The 15,552-nt window shown below is 42.2% G+C and overlaps 2 protein-coding genes across 4 annotated transcripts in view; both read left to right on the forward strand.

The window, feature by feature from the left end:
* Positions 1–15,552, forward strand: part of PHB1 (prohibitin 1) — a 264,555-nt gene that overhangs the window by 26,585 nt on the left and 222,418 nt on the right. The window lies entirely within an intron of this gene.
* The window catches only part of SPOP (speckle type BTB/POZ protein), a 67,443-nt gene continuing 55,668 nt past the window's right edge, over positions 3,778–15,552 (forward strand). For all 3 annotated transcript variants that reach the window (XM_060134360.1, XM_060134359.1, XM_060134358.1), the window contains exon 1: positions 3,778–3,939. The gene's annotated coding sequence lies outside the window, so the exon portion shown is untranslated. The remainder of the gene's footprint in view (positions 3,940–15,552) is intronic.

Consider the following 15,552-nt stretch of genomic DNA (forward strand, 5'->3'; position numbering starts at 1 on the left):
TGCTGCCTGGGCTTTGGGTTTGCAGCCTGAGGCACACAGACGGAAGAAAGGTTAAACGTCCTTTTGCAATGGCAGCAGCCGGAGCCATGTGTCTGCTGGTGGCACTTTGTGGCAGTGCCCAGCGGTTGGACCTCCTGGCCAGAAGGTCCTACTAAAGAAGGTTGTCGTTCTTCCTCCACCAGCCCTTGGTTTCTGCCGAATTTCCAAGACTGATTCTTCAGCTCCTGACAATTCTGGGAGCCAGAGATATTTCTTCAGTAAATTCCAGTTGGGGCTGATATAGCCAGCGTTGGGGCAGTTCTTACAACCAGAAACCTGACTGATCTGTGAGGAAACAGACCCTGAGGTCATGGAGCTTGTTCAGGGACCCTGGCTAGCAAGTGTCAGTGTTCTGGCCGAGAAGCCCGTGCTGCTCTCTTTGATTCCATGCTTCCTGAAGAATTCTAAAGAACGGCATAAAGGAAAGGAGCAAGGATGGCACACCGATTAGAGTGAGGCTTGAAGACCAGCAGGCATGTGAACACTTACCCCCAAATCCACATTCAGTAATACATCCGTAAATAAGTGGGGTCTATTCTATTCTGTGTAGAGGGACTGTGCTATGTTCATATATTATTTCAGTTAATCCTCACAACATTATGATATGGTGAGCATTATTTTCTCCATTGTTCATATGGAAAAACAGGCTCAGAGAACCTCGTCCAAGTTTATATATAGAAAGCGATAGTGCTGGGTTTGAACTTGAGTCTCCGAGGTGGCTGGAGCTCATTCATTAAGCCACAGCTGCTTCACTATGAAAGTTAATCAATCAATAAATGTTTCATCGCTGCCAATTTTCTACTAAACCCCATCGCAGCCCTAGCACAACCTCATCAGTGTGTTCTTGTTGGTATGCTTCCTTGAGTGTGGTCTTACATCTGTATCCCAGGGGGTGTCATCTGTCACTTTAGACAGGACCATGCCCCTACTAAGGATCTTCCTTCCTGAATTTCCACCTCCTATCCAGGCACTTATCTTCTATTCATTCCTGCCTGCCTCTACCTCCCCTACACCTTCAAGGGAAACCATACCTTTGCTTATTGGGCTGTAAAATGGAGCTGAAGATCCTCATTGGCAGAATAAATACCAGACGTCTAGGGGTCTTTGGGACAGATTCCTTGCCCAGACCTGGCTCGTGATGGCCAAAGAATACTTTGTCATTTGTGTTTTGGATTAAGAAAACAAGTTCTGTGTGTTTCCTACCATCACAAAGAGCAGTGAATTGAATCGGTACCATTGTAAGGTTGATTGTTGTTGCACAGATAAAAGCCTCATTAGGTCCCTCGTGAGGGGAGAGAAGAGGGGGTTCCTTGCTTGTTGTGGTTACAACAATGAAACAGTAAATGGAGGAAATAATGAAATAACTGCACTTCCTCCCCTCCCAAACCTCATCAAGAGGCTGGGTGAGTTTTTAATTAGTGCTGCGTTTTCAATAAATCCGTATCTGTACGTGGTACTGATTCTTTCCTGGATAAGGAAAGATGATAATGAGAATCCTATTTTTCAGCCCCACACTAAAGGGATGCCTAGTGTATTTAATCATGCTGTAGAAATCCTGGCAGCTTTCTCTGAGCCCAGCTTCTGCTCTAATTACATTTCTAGATTTTAGTAAATTGAAAGGGAAAATGTAGGAACAAAATAATTAAAACTGAAGAGGAAGTGCATATTAAAAAGGAGAAGCTGTTTAAAATTCTTCCACACAGTGCTTCCAAGGACATCTACAGTCATTTAATCAGATCCACACCAAATCAAAGTCCTTTGTACAGAGGCTGGTGGGATCACATCTCAGGTGGGCGGTATGGTCCCCACAGTAGAATGGGAGCCTCGTCACACCAGGCTACAGATGGAGATAGGACTCTTATGTCCTTCTAGCTCTCTGGAGATTCAGGGCCAGCCTGGACAAGCTGCTGGCGCAGACTCACCAGCTCTGAGGAGTCACTTCCCAGGTCCCAGGCAGAATCTGACTAAACTGTAATGATTAGCCCCAGTTGTAAGGTAGCTGAAGTATGTTGTCCGTGCCTCCAGTTTCCTCCTTCTGCACCCCTTCCCACCTCCGTGCTCCTCCCTCCAAGCAGTACCCCTTTCTTTCTTCCCTGCCATCCTGTGAGATCTGAAGTCAAAAGAACAGGAACTGAACAGTTTCAGTGACACCAGGAATCAGTTACTTGTAACTGGTTACTGGGTTGCCTGGGGGGCACTCTGATTCTTCCCAAGGACCAAAAACCTCGCTGGCTTCAGCTAACAGAATGAAATATTTGCTGCTGATGATGAGTGAAATCTAATTGGAAAGTTTCAGGCACCAGCCTAATAGGTGACGAAAGTGCTTTTTGTTTTCAGTGGGGCAGGCACCGTAACCACATCACTGTTGAATTTAGGATCTCCATTTCTTGATCATTTTGGCTGAAATATGGGTTGAGCAAGCTTAAGGAGTTTAGAGTGTTTTGTCTGTCATTCCTAGGACATTTTAAGCTGTGGGATTGTAGGGTGTGCTTGCATATTTGAAAGTGGAAGGCAGCCTGGCACTGTCACAGCCTCCCCTGTGGCTTTGCTCATGGGCTCCCAGCTTTCCCTGCTGAAGAGACTCACCAGCCACCCAGAGCCAGGATGCATGTGGCAGGAGACAGTCCCACAGAAGCAGAGCTTCCGGTAGCTATCCCCAAGGCAGGGCCCACACTTTGTCACCCCACGACCCATAGATTCATCTGGTTGCTCCTTTGGATACGATGCCTTCTCGTGCACTTGTGTGCGTGTCTACGTAATGGTATAATCTCAGTATGGAAAAGAGACAATGCCTGTTCCAGATTATTTGGCTTGATTCAGTAAGAATAATTTTTTTAAAGTTGAAGCTAAAGGAAAGAATTGTAACAATAACAAATATCCCATCACTGACATTATGACTCTAACATAATAACGTGGAGATGACTTTTTTCTCCCAGGGCCAAGATGCTCTGAGACTTCCTGTTTTTTTTTGCCGGCACTGCACTGCATGCGGGATCTTAGTTCCCCGACCAGGGATTGAACCCATGCCCCTTGCAGTGGAAGCGTGGAGTCTTAACCACTGGACCACCAGGGAAACCCCTGAGACTTTTTTCTTTTACTCAACTCAGGAATCAACCATAGCCCTTGGGGAGCTAGGATGTGAGACCAGCTGGGGACCCAGGTGTCCAAGACAATAAATTGTCACTGAATCAGCTTCCTTTCAGTTAAGCCACCTATATGCCTGCCTTCCCTCAAAAGAACGGTCCTTCTCCTTTCTGTTTCCAAATGCTCAGTTTTATGTTACTTAAAAGAGTCTCTAACATCATCATAAAGTCTAAAAAATATTTTACTGACAGTTGGTTAGAAAAAAATGAGGTAAAGTCGTTAGTAATCCACACCCTGCTTGTAAGTATAAGTTGCTGTTGTTAAATGCCTTTATTGTTACGGCCACCCCACTCCCACTCTTGGTGTGCCTCTATTTCGTCCTCGCACCTCCGCGAAGCCTGCCGCGCCCTACACGCGACCCCCTCCGAGTTCCCGCCTCTTTCTTCTCAGGCCCCTCCTTCCCCTCAAATCCTCGGGGCCTGGTGAGAACCGGGACGCATGCGCACTAGGGAAGGTAGGCGGAGTCTTGAAGCAGAGGGAGGAGAAGCATGAGAACCCAGAGAGGGGAGGGGAGGGGAGTAGAGGGGGCGGAGGCCGTGCGGGGTGGGGCCTGGCGGGTACGCGCTCGCTGCGTCGACGTGCTGACGCCATGACGCCCCGGCTGGTGTGTTTCGGTGTGTGTGTGTATGTGTGAGTGTGCGCGCTCCGAGTGTGTGTGTATTTGTGTATCGGCGGTTCCGCAGGTCCCGGATGTTGCGGACAGTATGAGGCGAGTGCAGGGGGACGGGGACCAGCAGCTGTCGCCGCCGCTCTCAGGTGAGTGGGGGGAGGAGAGTCGAGGAAGAGGGTTGTCCTGTCGGAGTGGGGGCGGGGCGTCTCCCTTAAGGGGTGACTGACCCCCCACACACTCCCGCCCCCCCCCCGCCTCACATAACTCTTCTCTGCCCCGTTTCCCACATGCCGGGTTACGTGGCCCGCGAATGCCAGAGCCTAATCAACCGTAAACGCGCCCCCGCCTTCGGCCCCCCCCATAATTTTCCCAGCCCCATCCCCCTTGCCAAATAGTGAGCTGTCGCCTGCGGCGAGATGGGTGACTGCGCATGCGCGAGTGTGAACGAGCCGGGGGTGCTTGTTCGCTGCCCTCGGGGCGCATGCGCATCGCTCTGTTGCAGGGACCTGCGGGATAAAGAGACCCTTGACCACGCGCCTGCCTTCTTCCCGGGCAGTGGGCTAGACTTGGTGCCAGATAGTGAGCCTGTTGCTTTTATCCAAAAGGGAGAATTTAAATTATTTAAGGGAGTTTATGGCAAAGCACCGTTCGCATCTTGTGTTGTCCTAGAGACTCCCAGGCTACAAACGCCTCCCAGAGCCAACATGCCCCACGCTGACCCTTCTTTTGAAACTGTCACTGCAGCTTCTAGTTCTAGCATTATTTTTCTTTCCTCGGATACTCCCATCGTCATGTTGTATCTTTAATGCAAACTTCCCCTAAATTTAGGAGTAGGTGCCCCAACCCATTCAATTATTCTGGCAGGGGATTTTGGTAGCCTTTCTAAGGAGGACTAGGGTCATAAAAACGAAAGTAAGGGGAGTTTTCGTTTAGTAAAGTTATTTATTATTCTCACAGAACTAGATAAAGAGCGAAGGGTATAGGGCTTAGAATAGTAATTGTAAATCAAGACGTCAGGGTTCTCTCATCTCCAGCCCTCCTACTTTGTGTGACCTATTTGCCTCTTTTTTGGTAAAAGATCTTCCTTAGCGCTTTCGTTTTAGCTGTACATTATTGATGCTCTGAACAGCACATGAAAACAAAAGCAATCTGAAACTACTGGTGGACAATAAATTACCCAGTGGACGTTTTAATTTTAAGTAACAAGAGTGGTGTTTCTTTCACATTTGCAAATAACAAAGAGCAAATTTTTAAAAATTAACTTTAAGGTACAGTAATATTTCAGTGATCTAGAACCAGGGTTTTCAGTTGGCAGATTACACGTGGTCCCTTAATTTACTCCTTCCTGTGTTGCCACTGCTTTGGATACTTGCTGCTTCTTACCTCTGCCATCAGAACAGAGTGAGGAGTTAATAAACTGTTACAAGCAAAAGGTTTGCTGAATAGCATTGAAATGAATAACTAAATTGTTGGGGGTGTGTGTGTGCACATTTTCTGTGTTTTTCAGTTGTCTTTGCCAACCTTGTCTCCTATCTGGATAACTTAGGAATGGGACATATTAGTGAGCCTTATTTTCTCTTCTCTTTCCTTTGTGTTCTTTCTTTGGTATTCGCCTCTCAAGGCTTTTTTTTTTTTTTTTTTTTTGCTGCCATTCTTAACTCTAGGACCTTATGTTGTTGGGCCTTAAAGTATATATATATTTTTTTCACTTCTCCATTTAACTCTGGCCTTCTCATGGTTCAGCTGTCTTTTGTGCTGTTTTCTGTTGCCATGGTTACAGCTGGAGCCGAGAGAGGACACAGAGGAAGCACAGGAATTTGGGGGGGCATATATTTTCTTGTGTCCTGTGAAAGAGCTGGAGACTCATCTTTTTTTTCCTTGTGTGAAGACTGAGGAGTGTAAGTTATTGTGACAGCTTCACACTTAGGCTGGGGGTGGCTGGTGTCCATTTGGTACTTTGGGACTTCTCCTTTTAGAGCTCTTCATAGTGGTTAGTTTGGTGCTTGGAGATGTTTAATGTTGCCTATGTCCAGACTTCCATCAGGTAGTCTGGTAAAATCTTGTAGTAAAGCTATGGAGGTAATAAATGTCCATTTCTCTTCTCAGTAGGCTTCTGTCCTGTAGGATGCTTTGTTTTTATCTGATTGAATTCACTGAAGTCTCATGTAAAATTTTCATGGTATGAAGACATGAAATGCTTTTAGGTTAAGATAATATTAATTACATAATTCGAACTGGTGCAGAGCCATGTTTAAAAAAATAACTCTTTAAATGGGTAACACATGTACATACATATGAAATAAAACTCAAACGCTACACAGAGAGAGGGAAGAATCTTTCTTCTCCTGTCCTCCTTTCATCGTTCTAGTTACCTCTCTCAAAGGAAATTATTGTTACCTGTATTTTGTTTACCTTTCGAGAGGTAATGCTTTTATAAGCATATACAACTATGTATTCGTTGGTATTTTGTTTTTATTTGTTGTTTATACAAATAAGATACTGTACCCACTATTCTGCACTTTGCTTTTTTTACTTAGTATATCTTGGCTGTCATTTCATGTAGTACATAGAGTACCTCTCCCATTTTGAAAGATGGCAGATACTCCACTGTATAGATGTACCGTCATTCAGCCAGCTCTTATTGGATACTTAGGTTGTTTTCAGTGCTACAATTAACTCCTTGTATGTACTTTTTATGTACATGGGTGTCTGTTGGATAAATTCCTAGTGGAAGGATATATGCGTTTTTAATGTTGTTAGATATCGCTAAGTTGCTTTCCATGGAGGTTGTATTTATATTCCTGCCAGCAGTGTATGAGTCTGCCTCTTTTCTCACCAACACTGTATTATCAAATTTTAAAAATCTTTGTGCAGGGGACTTCGCTGGTGGCCCAGTGGCTGAGAATCCACGCTTCCACTGCAGGGGGTATGGGTTTGATCCCTGGTCAGGGAACTAAGATCCTACATGCCGCGCGGCGCTGCCAAAAAGAGAAAAAAAAAAAGTGTGCACTCTTTTGTCTAAGTTTTTAAAGTTCATTATGTAGCTTGTTAAGATTCATTACACCCAGGAGTTGTGGATAAATACTGTCACTGTTTTGCAGATGGGGGTGGTGGTGATAGACATTGTTGGACTGAAGAATAATGAGAATAAAGTTGTATGCCTGGGTAACACGGGAAATCCATTAACAACGCTAGGAAGACATGTAGAACCTATATTCTAATTTCTCCCTTTAACTCTTGCTGCTAGTTTCTCTATGTGAAATTCTGTAAGCCCATAAGTGATGTTTGATGATCTCTTTTTGATAGCAGTGACTCAAAATTGTTTATACGAGCGAACTGCCATTCTGTTGAGGAGTTGGAAAGCTAACCCAGTTAGTTAAGGTGCTTTTCTGAGTGCCTGCACAGAATACTGCTACTGGTACTTTTATTTTTTTTTTTTATTTTTATTTTATTTACTTTTTTTTTAATGGGATAGTTGTTTTACAATGTTGTGTTAGTTTCTACTGTGCAGCGAAGTGGAGTTCCCTGTGCTATACAGCAGGTTCTCATTAGTTATCTGTTTTATACATATTAGCGTATATATGTCAATCCTGATCTCCCAGTTCGTCCCACCATCCCCCCACTTGGTGTCCAGACGTTTATTCTCTACATCTGTGTCTCTGTTTCTGCCTTGAAAACCGGTTCGCTACTGGTACTTTAAAAAAGTCTGCTAGGGGCTTCCCTGGTGGCGCAGTGGTTGAGAGTCCGCCTCCTGATGCGGGGGACACGGGTTCGTGCCCCGGTCCGGGAGGATCCCACATGCCGTGGAGCGGCTGGGCCCGTGAGCCATGGCCGCTGAGCCTGCGCGTCCGGAGCCTGTGCTCTGCAACGGGAGAGGCCACAACAGTGAGAGGCCCGCATACCGCAAAAAAAAAAAAAAAAAAAAAAAGTCTGCTAATTGCAGAATTTGTGCTTCGCTATGACCCCTGAGAAAATAGAAAAGAATTAAAAGATGTCTGTGCTGGAAGGAGCTTACAGTTTTATTGGAAAACCAAATCCGAATGTATCAAATTATAAGAGAACAATTAGAAAACAGAACAGGAACAGAAATATACTGTGCTACATGCTGAGAGGACTTTGTAAAGAAGCGATTAAGATTCAGAGGCGAGGTCATTTGGAAGGCCTTCCGGGAGGAAGTACATTTTGAGCCCCCCCCCACAACTGCTTAAGTGAAAAATTTTAAACATACAGAAAAATTGAAAGAACAGTACCGTTATCACCTTTATACCAATTATCCCCTAGATTCAACAATTTTTCATGTTTTCTATATTTGCTTTATCTATGTATGTGTCTTTACATATAATATATAAATCTTTATATTGTAGATATCATGACACCTTAATACTTTAATGCTTTACTTTAGATGCATCTTTTTAAAATAAAAACATTGTTTTAGTTAATTGTTCTTACATTGTCACAGCTGAGGCAATTAACAATACTTTCCTAATACCATCTGATACCCAGTTCATGTTCAGATTTTCCCAATTGTCTCCAATGCAACGCTTGTTAGCTATTGGTATTTTTTTCTCCAAACATGTCTCTTTAGTCTCTCTCTTTTTTTTTTTTTTTTTTTGCGGTATGCGGGCCTCTCACCGTTGTGGCCTCTCCCGTTGCGGAGCACAGGCTCCGGACGCGCAGGCTCAGCGGCCATGGCTCACAGGCCCAGCCGCTCTGCGGCATGTGGGATCTTCCCGGACCGGGGCACGAACACGTGTCCCCTGCATCGGCAGGCGGACTCTCAACCATTGTGCCACCAGGGAAGCCCTAGTCTCTCTTTTTTTTTAAAAGTCTTTATTGAATTTGTCACAATATTGCTTCTGTTTTTTTTTATAAATTTATTTATTAATTTGTTTTTATTTTTGGCTGTGTTGGGTCTTTGTTGCTGCTCGTGGGCTTTCTCTAGTTGAGGCAAGCAGGGGGCACTCTTTGTTGTGGTGTGTGGGCTTCTCACTGTTGTGGCTTCCCTTGTTGCAGGGCACGGGCTCTAGAGTGCAGGCTCAGTAGTTGTGGTACACGGGCTTAGTTGCTCTACGGCATGTGGGATCTTCCTGGACCAGGGCTCGAACCTGTGTCCCCTGCATTGGCAGGCGGATCCTTAACCACTGCGCCACTATGGAAGCCTCCTTCTGGGTTTTTTTTGTTTTTGTTTTCTGGTCACGAGACATGTGGGATCTTAGCTCTCCGACCAGGGATCGAACCCACACCCCCTGCATTGTAAGGTGAAGTCTTAACCACTGGACCGCCAGGGAAGTCCCCTCTTTAGTCTCTTTCTCAATCTAGAACCCTTTATTTAGGAGCCATGCAGTACTGCCTTTTTGAAGAGACCAGGCCATCTGTCTTGTATAACATATCACTTCTGGAATTTTCTGAGTGTTTCCTCACAGTTTCATTTAATTTGTTCCTTTATCTCTGTATTTCCTACAAACTGGCAGTGAAGTCTTGGTTAGATTCAGGTTAAACATTTTTGGTAATAATACTTCATAGGTGATGCTATGTACCTCGTATCACATCACAGTAAGAGAAACATCATGTCATAATGTCTGACTGTTAATGGTGATGAATTTGTTTGTTCAAGATCATAAATACCAGCTCTCTCCACTGTAAAGACTCTTTTCCCCTTTGTAATTAGCAAGTAATCTGTAGAGTGGTGACACTTTGGCGTGATAGCGTTTTACTTCTCCAGCAACCTTTCACCTTCTGATGATGATCCTTGCCTGAATCAGTTATTTCTTTGGTTATTACAAAATGGTAATTTTCGAATTCTGCCATTCCTTTGCCTTCCATCTTCTGTAAAGATTTCCCTCATCAGTTAGGAATAAATCATAATTTCTTCCCAAAAGTTCAGGTAAATTCTTAATTTTCCCTTTAGCAATTTTCTGAACAAGGAGTTGGTATACCTTTAATGATAGCAAATGAATTGTTTCTTTTTCTTGCTCTCTTGGTTTTAGTATCATTATAAACGCGTGGATTTTAATTTAGTCTATGTTTTACCAATAATTATAGCCGTTTTTTGATTCTCAAAATGTCCCATATTTGACCTGTGGGAACCCTTAAGCTTGGTGTCTGAATGCTTCTAGTAAAAGAAGTCCCTGGATCATTTTGTATTTTTCTTGTCTCAAATGTCCCCTCACCTCACCTCTGTACATTTATATATACATTAATTACGTTTTCTTCCCTTTTAATAAATTATGTTGTTCATCTCCCTAGGGAGTTTCTGGCACCACATTCTAAAAACTAAAGGTGCCTTTCTTTTAACACAATGCACCTAGTGTTTGACTCACTTCTGTGCCACTGGCATTGCTGGATTCTGAATCTGAGACCTCACAGATTTCTTATCTTGAATAGTCTTTGTGAAAGACAGGTAGTATCTCTGAAGAGGGCATTGCTTTCCACCCCGACATCGTTAATATAAGGTTAGCTATAGAGGAGACTGGGGAGTTTCTTCTCTCATGAGCAACCTTGCTTTTTTTCTGAGATTGAAAGGTACACAGGATGAAATTTAGAAACTGATAATTTGTATGTAGTATCTTGGGGATATGGGGTTTTGATTGTTATAAATCTTTGTGTGTATATGTATATATGTACAAGTATATGTTTGTCTTTCCTCCCTTTTCCTCAATTACACACATTTCTCCAACACAGTTGGACTGTTATGTAAGATTATGCTGTAATAGCATGTTTTTTTCATTATCACTAGATTTCATCATAAAAAAGAGACAAATTTTTCTTAATTAGGGGAAATTTTCAGATAGGCCGTGAACTCTGATATCTAGCTGTCTTATCACAGGTTGTGGAACAGTGCTGGATCCTGTGGATTTTTATCGTGTACTATGGACTCAGAAATGTTGATGCATCCACAGTGTTTTCTGAAAATCCATCACACTAATGAAGGATAATATAAATGAAAGATACAGTGGAACTACATTCTAAAACTGTTTTGGGGCTAAACTAATTCCTGCCTTAGCAGAAAATGATTTATAAGATTCTTACCGTTTAGTGGTATTTTGAGTAACTTACTGATTTCAGGTTACTCAGAGCCTGACAATAACAGTATTCTGATATTTATCTGAAATTCATTTTTCTTTTTACCATCTTGTCATATTTACTTTCAGATTTTATAAGGTTATTCTTAACCTAGTTTCATAACAATACTGCCTCCATATTAAATTCTGGTTGTGTATTCAGGGAAGCACACCTGTTTCTTGTGTTTGTTTTCAGTCATGGTGAATCACTCTGAAAGGCTATGCTGATACATTTGCTCCTAAGATCCAGTAGCTTCTTTTACTTTTGTTTTTGACAAGCTCCCATTATAGGAAAAAAGATTCTGAAGTTTAGCCTCTTTAGGGAACACTTGGGCCTTCATGCTTACAACTATGGTCATGTTTTAATAGAATTGGCAGGAGTTGTTTAGTTGCTCTGTGTGGCAGAGTTGGTCATGCTGCTTTGGGAGAGCTGGATGCAGACCGCAGAATGGGAATTTTACATTCAGACAGTAACTGTTGCTTGACCGTGAAGACCTTTATTCTTTTTTTTTTTCCACACTTAAAAAAATTTTTATTTTATTTATTTATTTATTTTTGGCTGCATTGGGTCTTCGTTGCTGCGTGCGGGCTTTCTCTAGTTGCGGCGAGCGGGGGCTACTCTTCGTTGGAGCGCACAGGCTTCTCATTGCAGTGTCTTCTCTTGCTGCAGAGCACGGGCTATAGGTGTGCAGGCTTCAGTAGTTGTGGCACGTGGGCTCAGCACTTGTGGCTCGTGGGCTCTAGAGTGCAGGCTCAGTAGTTGTGGCGCACGGGCTTAACTGCTCCGCGGCATGTGGGATCTTCCAAGACCAGGGCTCGAACCTGTGTTCCCCGCGTTGGCAGATGGATTCTTAACCACTGCGCCACCAGAGAAGTCCCAACAACTCTTTTTAAAAAGTTTTTTTATTTTTTGGCCACGCCGTGCGGCATGCCGAATCTTAGTTCCCTGACCAGGGATCAAACCCACACCCCCTGCAGTGGAAGCGCAGAGAGTTAACCACTGGACCACCAGGGAAGTCCCAGAGACCTTTATTCTTTTTTTTTTTTTTTTTTTGCGGTACTTGGGCCTCTACTGTTGTGGCCTCTCCCGTTGCAGAGCACAGGCTCCGGATGTGCAGGCTCAGCGGCCATGGCTCACAGGCCCAGCCGCTCTGCGGCATGTGGGATCTTCCCGGACCAGGGCACAAACCCGTGTCCCCTGCATTGGCAGGCGGACTCTCAACCACTGCGTCACCAGGGAAGCCCTAGAGACCTTTATTCTTGACTGTTGCTTTCTAAGAAGCTGTTGGCATAAATCTTCAGGCTGTGGCACCAGCTACATCAAAGGAGGGCTTGCAGTAGTTCTCTGAAGACCTCTGATTCCTCCTATCAATCTATTTGTTTGTAAGAAAAAAAGGATGTATATGTAATCATTCATCTCCTTAATTTGAGATTTACATAATCCTTTTCTTGGTATTTGGAAACAGGTACTACCTTCTGTTTCTATGATTTTGACTACTTTTAGATACTTCATATGAGCGGAATCATGCAGTATTTGTCCTTTTGTATCTGGCTTATTTCACTTAGCATGATGTCTGTGAGGTTCATCCGTACTTTAGCATGTGTCAGAATTTCCTTCCTTTCCAGGGCTGAATAATACTTCTTTGTATGTATGTAATTACATTTTGTTTATCCATTCATCCACCAATGGACACTTGGGTTGCTTCCACCTTTTGCTGTTGTGAATAATGCTGCTCTGAACATAGGCGGGCAAATATCTCTTTGAGACCCTGATTTCAATTCTTTTGGGTATATACCCAGAAGTGGAATTGCTGAATTATATGTTAATTCTATGTTTACCTTTTTTAAGGAAGCTCCATACAGTTTAATGTAGTGGCTGCACCATCTTACATTCTTACCAATAGTGCACAAGGGTTCCAGTTTCTCTACATCCTTGGCAACACTTGTTATTTTCTTCTTTTTTAAAAAAATAATAGCCATCCATAATGGGTATGTTTTAATTTGTTTTTGTTTCTTTTTTTGTTTTTTTGTTTTTTTTTTGCGGTACACGGGCCTCTCACTGTTGTGGCCTCTCCTGTTCCGGAGAACAGGCTCTGGACGCGCAGGCTCAACGGCCATGGCTCACGGGCCCAGCTGCTCCGCGGCACGTGGGATCTTCCCAGACCGGGGCACGAACCCGTGTCCCCTGCATCGGCAGGCAGACTCCCAACCACTGCGCCACCAGGGAAGCCCCTAATTTGTTTTTTAACTTTATCTTTTATTGAAACTAAATTTAAACTTTAAAGTAGGATTTTTTTTTTCCTTTATAGTGTGTGTTTCTTGTGAGGTAATAGTTACATCCTGTATTTTCTTCTACAAGTTTTAAAGTTATGCTTTTCACATTCAGGTTTCTAATCCACCTGGAATTTATTTTGATGCTTGGTGTTAAGTAGGGATCTAATTATTTTCATAAGGATAACCCAAAGTAGGGATTTAATTTTCTTTCCATAGGATAACCTGATATGCCACCATCATTTATTGAATAGTCATATTTGCCCCCTACAACTTGAAATACCACCTACATGTTTCCAAATATATGAGGATTTGTGTCTGTGTTCTCTATATTCTGTACCATTGGTCTGTTTACATATCTTGTGCTGGTACTACACTGCCTTAATTATCATAGCTTTATAATAGTTGTTCATATCTGGTAGGGCAGGTCTCATTACCTTGTTCTTTTTCTGTTCAACAACCTCTCTGAAAAACCCTGTCAGATTGGTGTATTGCAGTGAAGCCATTTGCTGTCTAAATTGTATTGACATGATATATAATGGTCTTCTCCAAAAGAGAGAAAAAAATCAAGCCTCCCTTATCTGCAGCTGGTCATTAAGTTTGTCTCTTATTCTGAATGAGCCGATAATTTACATTCAATTTTTAGTTTTGTTGGAGTGATAATTTTTTTTTTATATGGGAATATGGTCTTCAGATGGAGGAGAATCTTGTTATAATTTGTTGTTTCATACAAGGACACCAGATGAAACACTTCTGGTAACGGCATTGAGGTTCTGTGGTGTTAAGGCTTTCTTGATCATAAGGAAAAGAAGCCTATTTAAAATAGCTCATATAAAAGATTTATCAGAAGGAAATAGCTGTCGTCGAATCCAAGGAAAAGGTGAACGGCAAGGCTTCAGAAAGGGCTGGCACCAAAACAGTTCCAAGTACAATACTTCAGCAGTTAGAGTTAATGGAGTCTAGTGTTCCACCATAAACAGACTTCAGTATCCATGAAGCTTAATTCAGATTCCTGAGCAATATCTGATTTGGTCAGTCTAAGGCTTGATTTCCCCTGGGCCAGATATCTACCCCAGGTTCAACTCTGGTTGAGGATACAAAAAACAATTTGGGGTTGGAATCAGAGGCAAATTCTCTTAAGCAGTGTTTCTCAAAACTTTTTGGTCTCAGAACTCTTTACACTTTTTTTTTTAATATATATTTGTTTTATTTATTTATTATATGTTATATTTGGCTGCGTCAGGTCTTATTTGCAGCACACGGGATCTTCACTGTGGCATCTTTTGTTGCGGCACGCAGGCTTCTCTCTAGTTGTGGCGAGCAGGCTTTCCCTAGTTGAGGTGCGCGGGCTTAGTTGCCCCGCAGCATGTGGAATCTTAGTTCCCTGACCAGGGATCGAACCTGTGTCCCCTGCATTGGAAGGCGGATTCCTTACCACTAGACCACCAGGTAAGTCCCTCTTTACACTCTTAAAAATTATTGAGATTTTCTTTATGTGGTTTATATCTAGTGATAGTTACTAAATTAGAAATTAAAACAAAAAACATGAAAAAATATTAATTACTTAAAAAGCTATCATATTAACACAAATAATATATTTTTATGAAAAATAACTTAAAAAAATTAGAAGAGTGACATTTTTAGATTTTTGCAAATCTCTTAAATATCCAGCTTAATAGAAAACAGCTAGAATCTCATATCTGCTTCTGTATTCAGTCTGATGTGATAAATTGTTTTGATTGAAATACATGAAGAAAATATGGCCTTAAAGGACTTGTAGTTGGAAAAGGGAGGAGTATTTTCAGACAATTGTGCATATTATTCTCTGATACTACACCAAAACTTGATAATTGGTAGTTTGTTTCTTCACAAGTTAGGCTGCAGTGTGGAATCTGAAATCATACGATGTTACTGTTACATTAAAATTCATTTACATGAATTTTATAATATCATGATACATGATTTTATAATATCATGCATTGGCTGTTTAGGAAATGTTGGTTCATTGAGTTAAGCAGATCTTCCAAATGACACGTTTCATAATATAATACCAAAAAACCCACATTAGCTAATATCACTGTCCTTCTTATCAGAAAAATTTGTAAGTATTGGGCGTCTATTAAGCAGCTACAGTATTTCCAAAATTTTAATTTTTGATTGAAAGCTTGGACTTTATCATTGGCAACAAATACTATCAATTGTTTTCCTTGAAGGGACAGAATCACTTCATTTTCAAGAAAATGCCTGCTAAATATTCATGTCTGAATAACGACAGTTTGCCCTTTGTTCCAAGTAAAAGTAGTGTTCCATGAAAAAAGCAGTTAGTTTAGCTCACTAATCAGAGTCACAATTGCTTTTCCTGGAGACAACCAATGTACTATCCCGTAGAAGTGCTTTTTGCGTACTTCCCATTTCATCACGCAGAAT

Source organism: Lagenorhynchus albirostris, chromosome 20 (genome assembly GCF_949774975.1).
Source record: "Lagenorhynchus albirostris chromosome 20, mLagAlb1.1, whole genome shotgun sequence".
Taxonomy (NCBI): domain Eukaryota; kingdom Metazoa; phylum Chordata; class Mammalia; order Artiodactyla; family Delphinidae; genus Lagenorhynchus; species Lagenorhynchus albirostris.